The following is a 16,151-nucleotide window of genomic DNA, read 5'->3' on the forward strand; positions in this document are numbered from 1 at the left end:
CCCCCTAAATGGGTATTAGAATAATAATGGTACCTGCTTACTAGGGTTGTGAGAATTAAATGAGATAATGCACATGAAGTGCCTAGAATATGAGAAATAATCAATGTTAGAATAGTCTGCTTTTCCTATTTGCTGAGATATTCTCTTCTGCTGATAATTTCAAATCTCCCACTCACTGGGGTGTCATAGAAATATTCTTTCATGATATGGAAGTCTAGCTTAGTGATTGAGCTAAAATTTCCTAGCTCTACCAATCTCTAACTGTGTACCCTTGGGTGAGTTAGTTAACCTTTTTGTGCCTGGATTTTCTCATAAAATAGAGATATTAATAGTACCTACCTCACAGGGTTCTTGTGAATACTAAAAGCTATATGAAGTACTTAGCCTAATGTTTGGCACATAATAAGTGTTCAGCAAACATTACATATTATTAATTTGAAAGTGTAAAGTGGTTAGTTTTGTTTGTTTTTAGTAAAATACACAGGTTCTTGGTGTCTAGTTTCACCATTTTGAACACTGTAGATTCTCCCATTTTTAAAAGCAGCTCTTCCAGTGTTTTGTGGTCTTCAAAGTGGGTTCTCAGTTGTACATGGTGATAACAGGGTGCATTATCATGACTAAATGAAAGAAAAAAACCGCAAACAGATAACCTAACTTTCTAACTCTCTGTTAAGTGCTAGTAATGACATCCACCTTCAGATTTGTTACAATAGATGCCAATGAATAAATCTTGGTGTTTTCCTTTTTCTTTTCTCTTATTTAACTTCCTAATAAAGCAAACCAATGGTAGACAACTGGGATCATAGGTGGAGAAAATTGGCACCACAATGATTAATTTCCTCTTGTGAAAGACATTTGGGTATTTTCCTGGTGTCCCAACTGGTTAATTGTGGTTTTGACAGTGGAGGCCTAAGGGCTAAAGAGGGTTCAGGAGAGGGAGCTGTTGTGTCTGGCTGTTCCCCCAAAACCACCTGTAACAGACACAATACTGGTGATGAGACAAAACTCCAAAGTATCACTCTTAGAACTCATACCCAGTGGCCTATAATGCTAGAAATCTGCACGGTCCTGTGAATTTGGCTTCAAAGGCAAAGGCAGGAAGCCTATCTTACTAGATTTTGTTTCTCCTGCATCCAACACTGGCATATAGTTAGTGCTTAATAGTTGTTCATTAGTCAAATACCTCAATGTAAAAAATACCTCTTTATAATTTTGTGTTAGATTTAATTTAATTTAGATGTTGCTAGTGCTGGGAGATTACATACTCTGTCAATTTTGTTCTAATTTTGTAAACCAAAACAAAGTTTGTATTTGCTACAGAAACTTTTTATTTAAAGCAACCCATGAAAAGTCTTTGTCCATTGATGATTCCTTGCCCACTGTGTGCTTTGTAAATTTCTCTCTCCCTAAAGTAATAAAGAAGCATGACTCTAAAATAAAAGGCTACAGAACAAGCATAACAGCCTGGGGGACTGAAGTCATCCCTTCCTCAATTTCAAATGTAGATCTGTCCACTTAGCACTTCATTCTTTCAGGGGATGCCTGCCGCCAATGTTAAATGAAAACATCTCTATGGGCGATTGAAAAAGCAGATATGAAGTCACTATGGACTCTTTAGGATGGAAGCCTAAGTGTAATGCCTTATTCCTTGTGAAGCCCATTCTCTGAGGTAAAAATTTTAATGCATGGGGCAGAGGTGAAGGCAGTGGGGACAAGAGCTCACATTTTGGGGTTTCTTTCAGAAGTTGTGCATAGGGGGTTCTCAAGGCAACCATCTCTTCTCTCTTTGGCTGTGAAAATCAGGGTGGTGGTTAGCCTTTTCCTGCAGTTAACCCTGAGCCAGGGTGTGGACCCAGGAAAGAATTAGACACAAGCTACAAGATGTGGCTCACTCGGTGCGTTCTCCAAGAGAGCACTTGGACCCACCTCTTGACCCACCTTTATCTTTCAACAAAAGGAGGAAAGTGAGTTCCTTCCGGAGCTTGTTGAGATGCTCCTTGGTGCTGGGCTCAGGCAGGATACAGCCGCTGAAGTGTAGTACATTTAAAAAAAACTCTTTCTGGGAAATGAAAACATAATTTTGAAGTAGTCTGTAATATTGAAATGCAGCACTCTGCTTCTTTTTGAAGCAAGACTTGCTTTAGGCTCACTGGGTGCAGAAGGGTCCTCAAAGCGAAGAGGCTCAGAGACAGCAGGAATGGGATCTTAAGAAAGGTATCATTCATTCTCTGAAACAAATTGCTCTAATTAAAAAAAATGTGTCATGTTAGCAAGAGTAGCTCAATTGGTAATGTGACGGTGGGAACAAGTTGTAAAAAGCCCCATATAAACATCTGTTCTACTGATTTGTAATTTGCTGTTTTGAGTTGTGAATAAAGGGATTGGAAATTGATAACCAGGGATCTCTAACACCTACTGGCAATTCCGTACTCCTTTCACTCTCCTCTCCTAAGAATAGAGACCTTGGAAAAATTTCTCCTCCATTTTCCTTTCCACCCTCTTACCTATTTGGCTGTGATAGGGAGAGATGGTTTCAGACAATATTTTATCAACTTGTGACTGTTTTAGTGATCACCCACAAATTCCTATAAAATTCTGAACCCTTAAGATTTATTAATTTGTGCATTTGTAAATTCTGTGCCCTTAATACTGAATGAAGACTAAGAGGAAAAAATAATATTTATTGCAATATACACAGTATTTGAGATCATAAACCTCTGGATGTACTTAGAAGCCCTATCTCCCCTTTTCACCAATGTTTATATTCTTGCTTTTGTTTCATCTCATTTGCATGAACTAAAATATTTTGCTATCTGTTTGTAGAAATAATAAAATTCAGACAATGTTAATTGAATCAGATTGCTCATTGGTGTAGGAAATTCTCATTTGTTTCATCATAGAGAGGAAACATCAAAAGCAAAATGCTGTACTGAAGCAAAATATATGTGTTTGAGGCTTATAAATCTCCATAGGTTCTTGGAACTATTATGCTGAATTTACATAGACTTTTTAAATACCAGTGCTTCTCCAAATTTAATGTGCATACAAATCACCTGGGGATCTTGTTAAAATGCAATTCTAAATCAATAAGTCTTGGGCAGGGCCCAAGATTATGCATTTCTGACAATCTCTCAGGTGCTGCTGATATCATGGAACACATCCCACATTTGGACAGCAAGCATCTATATACATTTGCATTTTAGTTTCTTTGGTTTCAGTTGTATGATTCTATTGGGTGTGGAACTCAAAAGTTGACTTTACTTAGCATGATTTAAGTTATAATGAAATTTGCAACTTTGGCAATGAGTTGGTGATTTTTGAGCTCTCTGTTTTTAAAGGAAGAAATGCTGAGATCTCAGCTGGTGCTCATCCCTGTGACCCTCAGATCTCTTCTGTGGTTGCCTAATAGGGATCTAGAGTGTTCCCTGTGTCTCTAGTCAGGAGGAATCACACTTTCCATTCTAGATATCAATTGAAGATGGGTGTTTAAAAAAATGTACTCTTTTTTTTCAAGATATTTCTTCATCATTGGGTTTTTACCAAATTCCCTGAAGAATATTCAATAATTTGACTAGGACATGAAGGTCACTCTCTTTACTTTTGGCTGATTATAACATATAAATAAATAGGTATCTAAGTTAAATAATGATAAAATGTTACATTTAGTTGTTTAAATGTTGACCTTCTTATTAGACTATAAATTCTTTAAGGGCAGGGTCTATATATGTTTCATCATTGTGTAACTGTAGTTGCTGATAGAGGTTTTGAAGAGACTTGGAACATCATAAATAGATGAATTAAATGAACATATCAAGTTGACATTCAGATTCTAATGTAATAAGATCTCTAAAAATAATAATGACTGTTCTTGGGGAAGCCTAGGGTTCTTTCTCTTCTCAGGGCTTGAGGTACTTCAGAACATGCCAGTGATTCCATGTTGCTCTTTGAATCTTCATTTTTCCCACTTTTAAAATGGAGATAAAACACTTTTTGTTGGCCAAAGATGGTATGAGTGAGCTGTAAGTTTGAATGTTTAGTGATTCTAACAGTCTATTTTTCTGGAAATAAAGACTCAGGGCAGATCCAAAATATCTTGAGAAAGAACAAGACTCCATTACCCACTAGCTGAGACAATGCTCTGTATTTTTTACATTGTCTTTTTTTTTTAACCACACAAAAAGGTTAAATTTTCTAGCCTCTCTTGTAGATAGATCTGGGGCCATCTATCATTCAGATAGATCTGAATTTTGGAAAATGGAATATTGGTCAAAATAAGGTACACTCTTTCCAGACTTCATCTTTAAAAACCTTCTGCATCAACTGCTGGTCTTCTCCTGTTATTTTTTGGTGGCCTTGGAAATCACATAACTCCAGATTGTGTAGCTACAAGACGAAAACAACTGGGTCCCTGAGCTTGGAGGATAGTTGCCCAAGAGAGTCACATGACCCATATTGGACTGTGCTGTGAATGAGAAATAAACCTTGATTGTGGTAAGCCACTGAGATTTTTACAGTTGTTGCAGCAGCCAGCATGAATCATTCTGACTAATATGCCTCCCAATACCTGTAAGAGATTTACTAGACTGAGGAAGGGATAAGGGATGGGAGAGGGGATAAGAGGGAAGGGTTGGTGGGCTTGTAAGAAGAGGATTGGACATGAAGATATCATGTGAAGAGCAGGAAAGCCTGTGTTCAGAATCACCCCAGCCTCTACCTTACCATCACTGAGAGCTATGTTTACCATTGGTGTTACTGGCATATAGAAAGGTCTTTCTTTCTTCAGTAGCTAGTAAATCCCCTATTGACTGGGCTTGAAACTCATCTGTATTTCAAGACTTTGATTGGTTACTACAGAGCTTAAACAGTTGACTCTTTCTCTTCCTCTCTCCTTCCGCATAAAGTTCCTGGAGTTTTGTGAACCACATAGCATGATATCCAACAGGGTGATGGTGAAATGGAAGGAAAAGATCTCATTAGTGAAAAAGCTATACAACTACCTCAAAAGCAAGGAAAATGGGAAAAAATATAATGTTGTTATAAAAATTATTAACATTAAGTGGTGTTTAATACGTGTCTGTCATCGTGTCAAAGGCTAGACCCATGTCATCTCATTTAATCTATCCATGTGAGATAGCTCCTTTTATTATTTTTTATTTAATAAAAACTGGGGCACAGAGAGGGTAAATAAATTGTCCTGATTCCACAGGTAGTAGACAAAAGACACACAGCAGTTTCCCATTGCTTTTAAGATCAAGACCAAATGTCTTGATGTGCCTTAAAAAATCCTATATGAACTGGTTCTTGTTTATAAACTTTTTCTTTTATTTGTTTATTTTTAAACTAGTCTCATTTACTCATCCTTCAAATCTCAGCTCAGCTGGGAAGATGGCGGTGTAGGAGGACGCTGGGCTCACTGCGTCCTGCAGATCAATTAGATTCCACCCACACCTGCCTAAATAACCCAGAAAATCGCCAGAAGACTAGCAGAACGGATTCTCTGGAGCCAAGTGTAGATGAGAGGCCCACAGAAGAGGGTAGGAAGGGCAGAGAGGCGGTGCGCGCTACATGGACTGGCGGGAGGGAGCTGGGGCAGAGGGGCAGCCCGCCAGCCAAGCAGAGCCCCTGAGTCTGGCTTGCAAAAAATGGAAGGGCTGGACGGAGTGTGTTCTGACAGCAAGCGGGACTTAACATCTGGAAGGTTATAAGTTAACGGATCTGCTCGGAGAGCAGGAGGGCTGGAGGACAACAGGAGGGAGAGTTGTTGAGCCCCGGACGACAGAGCTCAGCTTGGTGGGGAACAAAGGTGCTCGCCAGTGCCATCTCCCTCGCCCAACCCCAGCCAAAATCCCAAAGGGAACCAGTTCCTGTCAGGGAAGTTGCTTGCACCATGCAAACACCCAACGCTGTGCTTCTGTGGATCCATCCCTCTGGCGGGTCTGACTCACTCCCGGTGCTGCAGGGCCCCTCCCAAAGCGGATCACAGATCACCAAAGGAAAAATGAGCTGAGCCTGCCCCTCCCGCCCCTGTGCACCTTGCCGATCCACCCCAGCTAATATGCCAGATCCCCAGCACCACAAGCCTGGCAGTGTGCAAGTAGCCCATATGGGCCACCACCCCACAGTGAATCCCGCCCCTAGGAGAGGGGAAGAGAAGGTACACACAGTCGGACTGTGGCCCCAGCGGTGGGCTGGGGGCAGACATCAAGTCTGACTGCAGCCCCATCCACCAACACAAGTTGTTCAAGACAGCACAGGGGAAGTGCCCTGCAGTTCCACACCACTCCAGGGACTATCCAAAAGGATGAAACAAAAGAATTCCCCTCAAAAAAACCTCCAGGAAATAATGACAGCTAATGAACTGATCAAAAACGATTTAAACAATATAACAGAAATTGAATTTAGAATAATAGTCATAAAATTAATCACTGGGCTTGAAAACAGTATAAAGGACAGCAGAGAATCTATTGCTACAGAGATCAAAGGGCTAAGGAACAGCCAGGAGGAGCTAAAATGCTATTAATGAGCTGCAAAATAAAATGGAGATGACCACAGCTCGGATTGAAGAGGCAGAGGAGAGAATAGGTGAACTAGAAGATCAAATTATGGAGAAGGAAGAAGCTGAGAAAAAGAGATAAAAAAAATCCAGGAGTATGAGGGGAAATTAGAGAACTAAGTGATGCACTAAAGAGAAATAATCTACGCATAATTGGTATTCCAGAGGAGGAAGAGAGATGGAAAGGTGCTGAAGGTGTACTTGAAGAAATAATAGCTGAGAACTTCCCTGATCTGGGGAAGGAAAAAGGTATTGAAATCCAAGAGGCACAGAGAACTCCCTTCAGACATAACTTGAATTGATCTTCTGCACAACATATCATAGTGAAACTGGCAAAATACAAGGATAAAGAGAAAATTCTGAAAGCACTTAGGGATAAACGTGCTCTAACATATAAAGGGAGACCGATAAGACTCGTGACGGATCTCTCTACTGAAACTTGGCAGGACAGAAAGGAATAGCAGGAAATCTTCAATGTGATGAACAGAAAAAATATGCAGCCGAGAATCCTCTATCCAGCAAATCTGTCATTTAGAATAGAAGGAGAGATAAAGGTCTTCCCAAACAAACAAAAACTGAAGGAATTCGTCACCACTAAACCAGCCCTACAAGAGATCCTAAGGGGGATCCTGTGAGACAAAGTACCAGAGACATCGCTACAAGCGTGAAACCTACAGACATCACAATGACTCTAACCCATATCTTTCAATAATAACACTGAATGTAAATGGACTAAATGCACCAACCAAAAGACATAGGGTATCAGAATGGATAAAAAAACAAGACCCATCTATTTGCTGTCTACAAGAGACTCATTTTAGACCTGAGGACACTTTCAGATTGAAAGTGAAGGGATGGAGAACTATTTATCATGCTACTTGAAGTCAAAAGAGAGCTGGAGTAGCCATACTTATATCAGACAAACTAGACTTTAAATTAAAGGCTGTAACCAGAGATGAAGAAGGGCATTATATAATAATTACAGGGTCTATCCATAAGGAAGAACTAACAATTATAAATGTCTATGCACTGAATACAGTAGCCCCCAAATATATAAAACAATTACTCACAAACATAAGCAACCTTATTGACAAGAATGTGGTAATTGCAGGGGACTTTAATACCCCACTTACAACAATGGATAGATCATCTAGACACACGGTCAATAAAGAAACAAGGGCCCTGAATGAGACATTGGATCAGATGGACTTGACAGATATATTTAGAACTCTGCATCCCAAAGCAACAGAATATACTTTCTTCTCGAGTGCACATGGAACATTCTCCAAGATAGATTATATACTGGGTCACAAAACAGCCCTTCATAAGTTCACAAGAATTGAAATTATACCATGCATACTTTCAGACCACAATGCTATGAAGCTTGAAATCAACCACAGGAAAAAGTCTGGAAAACCTCCAAAAGCATGGAGGTTAAAGAACACCTTACTAAAGAATGAGTGGGTCAACCAGACAATTAGAGAAGAAATTAAAAAACATGTGGAAACAAACGAAAATGAAAAGACAACAATCCAAACGCTTTGGGATGCAGCGAAGGCAGTCCTGAGAGGAAAATACATTGCAATCCAGGCCTATCTCAAGGAACAAGAAAAATCCCAAATACAAAATCTAACAGCACACCTAAAGGAAATAGAAGCAGAACAGCAAAGGCAGCCTAAACCCAGCAGAAGAAGAGAAATAATAAAGATCAGAGCAGAAATAAACAATATAGAATCTAAAAAAACTGTAGAGCAGATCAATGAAACCAAGAGTTGGTTTTTTGAAAAAATAAACAAAATTGATCAACCTCTAGCCAGGCTTCTCAAAAAGAAAAGGGAGATGACCCAAATAGATAAAATCATGAATGAAAATGGAATTATTACAACCAACCCCTCAGAAATACAAGCAATTATCAGGATATACTATGAAAAATTATATGCCAACAAATTGGACAACCTGGAAGAAATGGATAAATTCCTAAACACCCACACACTTCCAAAACTCAAACAGGAGGAAATAGAAAGCTTGAACAGACCCATCACCAGTGAAGAAATTGAATCAGTTATCAAAAATCTCCCAACAAATAAGAGTCCAGGACCAGATGGCTTCCCTGGGGAATTTTACCAGACATTTAAAGCAGAGATAATACCTATGCTTCTCAAGCTATTCCAAAAAATAGAAAGGGAAGGAAAACTTCCAGACTCATTCTATGAAGCCAGTATTACTTTGATTCCTAAACCAGACAGAGACCCAGTAAAAAAAGAGAAGTACAGACCAATATCCCTGATGAGTATGGATGCAAAAATTCTCAACAAGATACTAGCAAATCGAATTCAACAGCATATAAAAAGAATTATTCACCATGATCAAGTGGGATTCATTCCTGGGATGCAGGGCTGGTTCAACATTTGCAAATCAATCAACGTGATACATCACATTAATAAAAGAAAAGATAAGAACCATATGATCCTGTCTATCGATGCAGAAAAAGCATTTGAAAAAATTCAGCATCCTTTCTTAATAAAAACACTCGAGAAAGTCAGGATAGAAGGAACATACTTAAACATCATAAAAGCCATTTATGAAAAGCCCACAGCTAACATCATCCTCAATGGGGAAAAACTGAGAGCTTTTTCCCTGAGATCAGGAACACGACAGGGATGCCCACTCTCACCGCTGTTGTTTAACATAGTGTTGGAAGTTCTAGCATCAGCAATCAGACAACAAAAGGAAATCAAAGGCATCAAAATTCGCAAAGATGAAGTCAAGCTTTCGCTTTTTGCAGATGACATGATATTATACATGGAAAATCTGATAGACTCCACCAAAAGTCTGCTAGAACTGATACGTGAATTCAGCAAAGTTGCAGGATACAACATTAATGTACAGAAATCAGTTGCATTCTTATACACTAATCATGAAGCAACAGAAAGACAAATAAAGAAACTGATCCCATTCACAATTGCACCAAGAAGCATAAAATACCTAGGAATAAATCTAACCAAAGTTGTAAAAGATCTGTATGCTGAAAACTATAGAAAGCTTATGAAGGAAATTGAAGAAGATATAAAGAAATGGAAAAACATTCTGTGCTCATGGGTTGGAAGAATAAATATTGTTAAAATGTCAATACTACCCAAAGCTATCTACACATTCAATGCAATCCCAATCAAAATTGCACCAGCATTCTTTTTGATGCTAGAACAAGCAATCCTAAAATTCATATGCAACCACAAAAGGCCCCGAATAGCCAAAGTAATTTTGAAGAAGGAGACCAAAGCAGGAGGCATCACAATCCCAGACTTTAGCCTCTACTACAAAGCTGTCATCATCAAGACAGCATGGTATTGGCACAAAAACAGACACATAGACCAATGGGATAGAATAGAAACCCCAGAACTAGACCCACAAAAGTATGGCCAACTCATCTTTGACAAAGCAGGAAAGAATATCCAATGGAAAAAAGACAGTGTCTTTAACAAATGGTGCTGGGAGAACTGGACAGCAACATGCAGAAGAATGAAACTAGACCACTTTCTCACACCATTCACAAAAATAAACTCAAAATGGATAAAGGATCTGAATGTGAGACAGGAAACCATCAAAACACTAGAGGAGAAAGCAGGAAACACCTCTCTGACCTCAGCCGCAGCAATTTCTTACTTGACACATCCCAAAGGCAAGGGAATTAAAAGCAAAGGCAAGGGAATTAAAAGCAATAAAAAGCTTTTTATCATGAAGATAAAAAGCTTCTGCACAGCAAAGGAATCAATCAACAAAACTAAAAGGCAACCAATGGAATGGGAAAAGATATTTGCAAATGACATATCGGACAAAGGGCTAGTATCCAAAATCTATAAAGAGCTCACCAAACTCCACACCCGAAAAACAAATAATCCAGTGAAGAAATGGGCAGAAAACATGAATAGACACTTCTCTAAAGAAGACATCCAGATGGCCAACAGGCACATGAAAAGTTGCTCAACATCGCTCCTTATCAGGGAAATACAAATCAAAACCACACTCAGATATCACCTCACACCAGAGTGGCCAAAATGAACAAATCAGGAGACTATAGATGCTGGAAAGGATGTGGAGAAACGGGAACCCTCTTGCACTGTTGGTGGGAATGCAAACTGGTGCAGCCACTCTGGAAAACAGTGTGGAGGTTCCTCAAAAAATTAAAAATAGACCTACCCTATGACCCAGCAGTAGCACTGCTGGGAATTTACCCAAGGGATACAGGAGTACTGATGCATAGGGGCACTTGTACCCCAATGTTGATAGCAGCACTCTCAACAATAGCCAAATTATGGAAAGAGCCTAAATGTCCATCCACTGACGAATGGATAAAGAAATTGTGGTTTATATACACAATGGAGTACTACGTGGCAATGAGAAAGAATGAAATATGGCTCTTTGTTGCAACGTGGATGGAACTTGAGAGTGTGATGCTAAGTGAAATAAGCCATACAGAGAAAGACAGATATCATATGTTTTCACTCTTATGTGGATCCTGAGAAACTTGACAGAAACCCATGGGGGAGGGGAAGAAAAAAAAATGAGGTTAGGTGGGAGGGAGCCAAAGCATAAAAGACTCTTGAAAACTGAGAACAAACTGAGGGTTGATGGGGGGGGGGGGGGGGGGGTAGGAGGGAGGGGGGTGTGTGATGGGCATTGAGGAAGGCACCTGTTGGGATGAGCACTGGTGTTGTATGGAAACCAATTTGACAATAAATTTCATATATTAAAAAAAAATCTCAGTTCAAAAGTCACTTACTGGGGGTTTCTTTCCCTACCAACTCCCAATCTGACATTCTGCCAATTCCCCTGCTCTCCACACTCCTAGCACCTTGTACTTTTCTATCATAGCACTATCAGAAACATTTATTTGTATTAGATTTGGAGTACTGTCTGTCTTTTCTAGAATGTAATCACTGTGAGGCAAGGACTAAGGATGGTTAGCTCATTATCTCTGCCTGGCACATATAAAGTTCACAGTAAATGTTTGTTAAGAGAATGAATAAAATAAATGACCCTTAGGTTTAAATTGGTCCTTAGAATAAATATTGGTGGAAGATGGGATGAAAGCAGGAAAGTAGGTGAAGAATATTGCTGTTTGAAAAGAAATATGAGAACCGCATCACTTTCTTGTATTCTTAACAGTTTCATTGTGTTGAAAGGAGAATTTTGTTTTTTTATTCTTTTCATAGTTCTGCAGTAAGAGGTACTCTTATTATTTTTTGAAGATAATATTATTCTATAAGAAAACTTGGGGTTTTCAATCTTCTGAGTGACCCTGAATTGATTACAAAGGATGCTTGAATTTATAAAAAATATTGGGCATGGTATGTAGATTGATTAAGTGACATACCTTCACATATGTAGGCTACTATTTAAAAGAGACATGTAGATACTGTTACAAATAATACAGTGTATTTAAAAGTATTAACAAATCCACAGTAAGTTTATAATTATGTATTTCTTCAATTAGCAGATACTAAAAGTATTTTCACCTCTTAATTAAAAAAAAATGTCCCTCATCTCTAAATGGTGAAAACATCTAGATTAAAGAGAGCTAAATTTTCTAACTCTATTATGAACCTGTTTTTAAGATGTTATTGAAACAGAAATGATCTGTTAAGTACCAATGTCCTAGTTTTATATTGTATTCTTACATTGCTCATGAATATTGGTTTCTTAAATCAAGACCATTTCCAAATTGTGTTTGATTTTTCTTTTTGTGGGATATCTTTCTGGTTGTTTGTTCATTCATTCTCTCCTTAGCTTCTTTGTGGTATAGAGAGTACTCATAGATGATTTACTAAAGGCAAGAAATGACAATTAAGGGAGATTATAAATTAATTTGACTTCTTACAAAATCAGGAAAATATTGTTATGCTATGAAAAATGTGTATTTGTTAATGTAATTATCAATTTGATTACATTATTAGTAACTAAGAAAAGTGAAAAAGTGTCTTTCTAATTAAACCTGATTTCTTATACTATCTCTTCAATCCATTCTATCTATGTGTATCTCCAAAATAATTTTCCTAGGTTCCTTATTTTAACATTTTAGTTTCTACTCAAAAATCTGCAATAGCTCCAATTGCCTACAATTTAAAGTCTGAATACTTTACCTTAGTATGCTCTATTCTTCCCAATCTGACTACAATTTACTTTTCTGTTCTTTTTTCTCAATATGTCCCAATGAGCCTTCTATAGTGTACAGATCAAAGACGTGGTTGAGAGCAAGAAAATCTCAGGTCAAATCCTGGTAGTACTGCTTCCTACCAAGCACTGGGCTGAGTGCCTAACAATCGTGTCATATTTAAATGTCAAGGCAGCTCTGTAAGTGGCATTATTAGTATTACCCTGGTTTTGCAGATGAGAAAACTGAGGTTTATAGCATCTACCTGTCTGGTCCAACACCATGATCAAGTGTACAGGCTGGAAAATGAGAGGGAGTTTCAGTTTCTGAAAATAGTCTAACATGTTGATTTTTCACACAAAGAAAATAAATGAGCCATAAGCGATCATTTTGAATATACTTACTTTGAAAACAAATGAAAATCTACCTTAAAAAGAGAATGTAAGCAGTACTGTAGAGTTAATGAAGTGCAAATTAGCTTATTTCCACACTTATATCCCAGAATTTACTTACAAATAAAGGCTGGCATTTATAGTAGAAGAATAATGTTGACTGTAGCAAGGTGTGGGGAAAAGAACACCAAATAGAGCTCAGGAACTTCTTTGGAAGATCTGTTACTGGGCATGCTGCTTAGCCTCTCTAAGCCTTAGATTTCCATATTCTAGAAAAAGTCTTCTTTCTGACCTCACAAGATTATTTTGAGGATATGTGAAAATACTAGAAAATGTATTAAATGCTGCACAAAATAAGATACGATTATCATCTATTCCAGATGTGACTATTTTTTAATATCAATAGAGAATAAAGTCATACTATTTCCACCATGGGACTAAAACCTTGACTACAGGAATACTTTTCTCAGATGAAAGTATTGTTTTTTCCATTTTTACCCACACACTTGTATAGATAGTTTTATTAGTTTTATTTTTCATTAGCACAAAAAACTACGTTTTGGTTGTTGGGTGGATTAATAAATTGATTCAGAAAATTGTTAGAAGCTTGGTCAGCTGATGAATATTAATAAGCAACTTGTTCATGAGTTTTTTTAAAAACCCAGGAAAACTTCAGCTGGTTGCAAAAATGTCATTGGCCTTTTCCTTTACCATCTTTATCAATACCCTTCTTCACTGTTCCCAAGTCCCTGATATAAGAGAATAATAACCAGACAAATCAACATTCCCTCCTGTATGGCAAAGCAGTTAGTCAGTGTAGAGGAGAATTCAAAGTTCATAGAATCTGTTTCTTTTGTTTTTTCAGTATATGTGGCTTTGCCTGATTGTAGCATGGAAAGTCAAAACTGTACTCATAGAGGAAGAAATGAAGAACTTAAATGTCTAGTTTGTGCATAAAGACAGTGAAAGAAGAGAATATAATAGGCACCATTTCCATAACTGCTACTTATTACTTTGTTTTCGCATTTGGGATAGATTTTGCGAAACCAAGTCAGTCATTCACTAGCATTTAGCTAATGCTAAATGCATCGCTAATTAGCATCGCTAATACGATGTGGCAAATAATAAACAGTACCAAAGATGTGAAATATAAGAAAAATGATTCAAAGAATACAAAGCATTTATTCCAATACTAATTGAAATAAATGAGGAGCAAGAAATGAAAATAAATGGATATAACATGTATTTTATGCTCATACCTGGAATAGTTTCATACATTTAGAAAAGAAAAAAGTAAAATATATGAATACTCTTCATGAAGCTGAACCGAAACATTGGAGAACTTTTTACCATAAAATCCTTTTCAAGCAGAAGTATTTACATGCTGGATTTCAAGATGAAGACTTAAATGTTTGTTTCAACAAATTACGTGCTTTCAATGGTGACCTAAAACTCTAGGCTCAAAACTGTTTTTGAGCCAAATGCATTTCTTCTTTTGAAGACACACACACTCAAACATACACACACACACACACAGACACACACACTTAAAATAAAAGGACCTGGGCTCATTTTAAGGGTTTCCTTCTATGCAGGATCCTTTTTTCCAACTCCACTATGCCTCTTCCTCTGAATTGTTAACATAAATACTTTATCAGAATAAAGGTTTCTTTCCTTTTTCAAAGTCATATTTCAGATTAGTTGATACAATTAAGAATGTACATACTACTATTTACTTTCTAGCATTGATATGCTGATGTGTTCAAACCCATCTGATGAAGTTGCAGAATGTATTTAGCCCAAGTGGAAGTTAGGCAAGACGTGGAGAAAAATGGACAAGGGAGCATTTCTAAGAGCTCAGAATCAGGCTCTAACCAAGTTGGGTAAGTGGAATAAGAGAGGTGTCTTTTGTTTTTTTGTTTTTAATGTAGCTTCTGAAGTCCCTGGAAAAGAGTTTTGCATGTTGGATGCACTTAGTATTTGTTGAATGAATGAGGGAAAATTCAGGGAAGAAAAATGATTTCTCTCTACCTCGCTTTCCCATAATTGTGGTGATTAATTAGTGTGTGTCTCATACTGACCTTTTTGAGTACAGGTTGGATGGATAGGGTGGTGCTTGAACTTGGATCTTCCTAAATCATTTTCCCTGGCATTAGCACTCCTAATGGAAGAATTTCCTAGGGAGGTGAGGTAGGACCCTTTCTTTAGCTCTGTTTTATATTCGGTGCGTGTTTGGTAAGATCATATGAGCGAGTCTCATCTTCCTGAACTGCCAGGCTTGGATAAATCCAAGTGTACTTCTGTGTTTAACTGTCTCTCTCCATCCAGCTACAGAAATCAAGCTGCTAGGGTACTTGGTCTGAGGAGGATTTGAGTGGGAAAAGCATTTGCATATCTAAGACTTCCTCAAACATTGGAAAACAGTATGGTTTTTCTCCTGTGTTGGAAATGCAGGATGCTTTTAGGTGGGACGTCATTTGCCTGCCATGACTGATTTCCCCAACAAGTCACCCTCACATAATTCTATGGCCTGGTCAATCCTGTCTTCTGGTTTGCCCTGGCTTCCCAGAGAGTATGTTTGCCAGATCCTTCTTTAGTCTTTACTGGTGCCCGAAATAAAATATCCATTTTATTTAAATATTTATTTTTTACTTATGGTGGGGGGACAGAGGGAGAGAGAGAATGAGACTCTTCTAATTTTTTTAAATGTTTTATTTATTCTTGAGAGAGAGACAGATAGCATGAACGGGGGAGGAACAGAACAAGAGAGGGAGACACAGAATCTGAAGCAGGCTCCAGGCTCTGAGCTGTCAGCACAGAGCTGGATGTGGGGCTGGAACTCACAGACTGTGAGATCATGACCTGAAACAAATTTGGATGCCCAACCGACTGAGCCACCCAGGTGCCCCTGAGAGAATGAGAATCTTAAGCAGACTCCCCCAGCCAGTACGGAGCCCCATGTGGGGCTCAATTTCATGACTGTGAGATCATGACCTGAGCTGAAATCAGGAGTTGGATGCGTCACAGACTGAGCTACCCAGTCACCCCGAAATAT

The sequence above is a fragment of the Panthera leo genome, chromosome B3, assembly GCF_018350215.1.
Source record: "Panthera leo isolate Ple1 chromosome B3, P.leo_Ple1_pat1.1, whole genome shotgun sequence".
Classification (NCBI taxonomy): Eukaryota; Metazoa; Chordata; class Mammalia; order Carnivora; family Felidae; genus Panthera; species Panthera leo.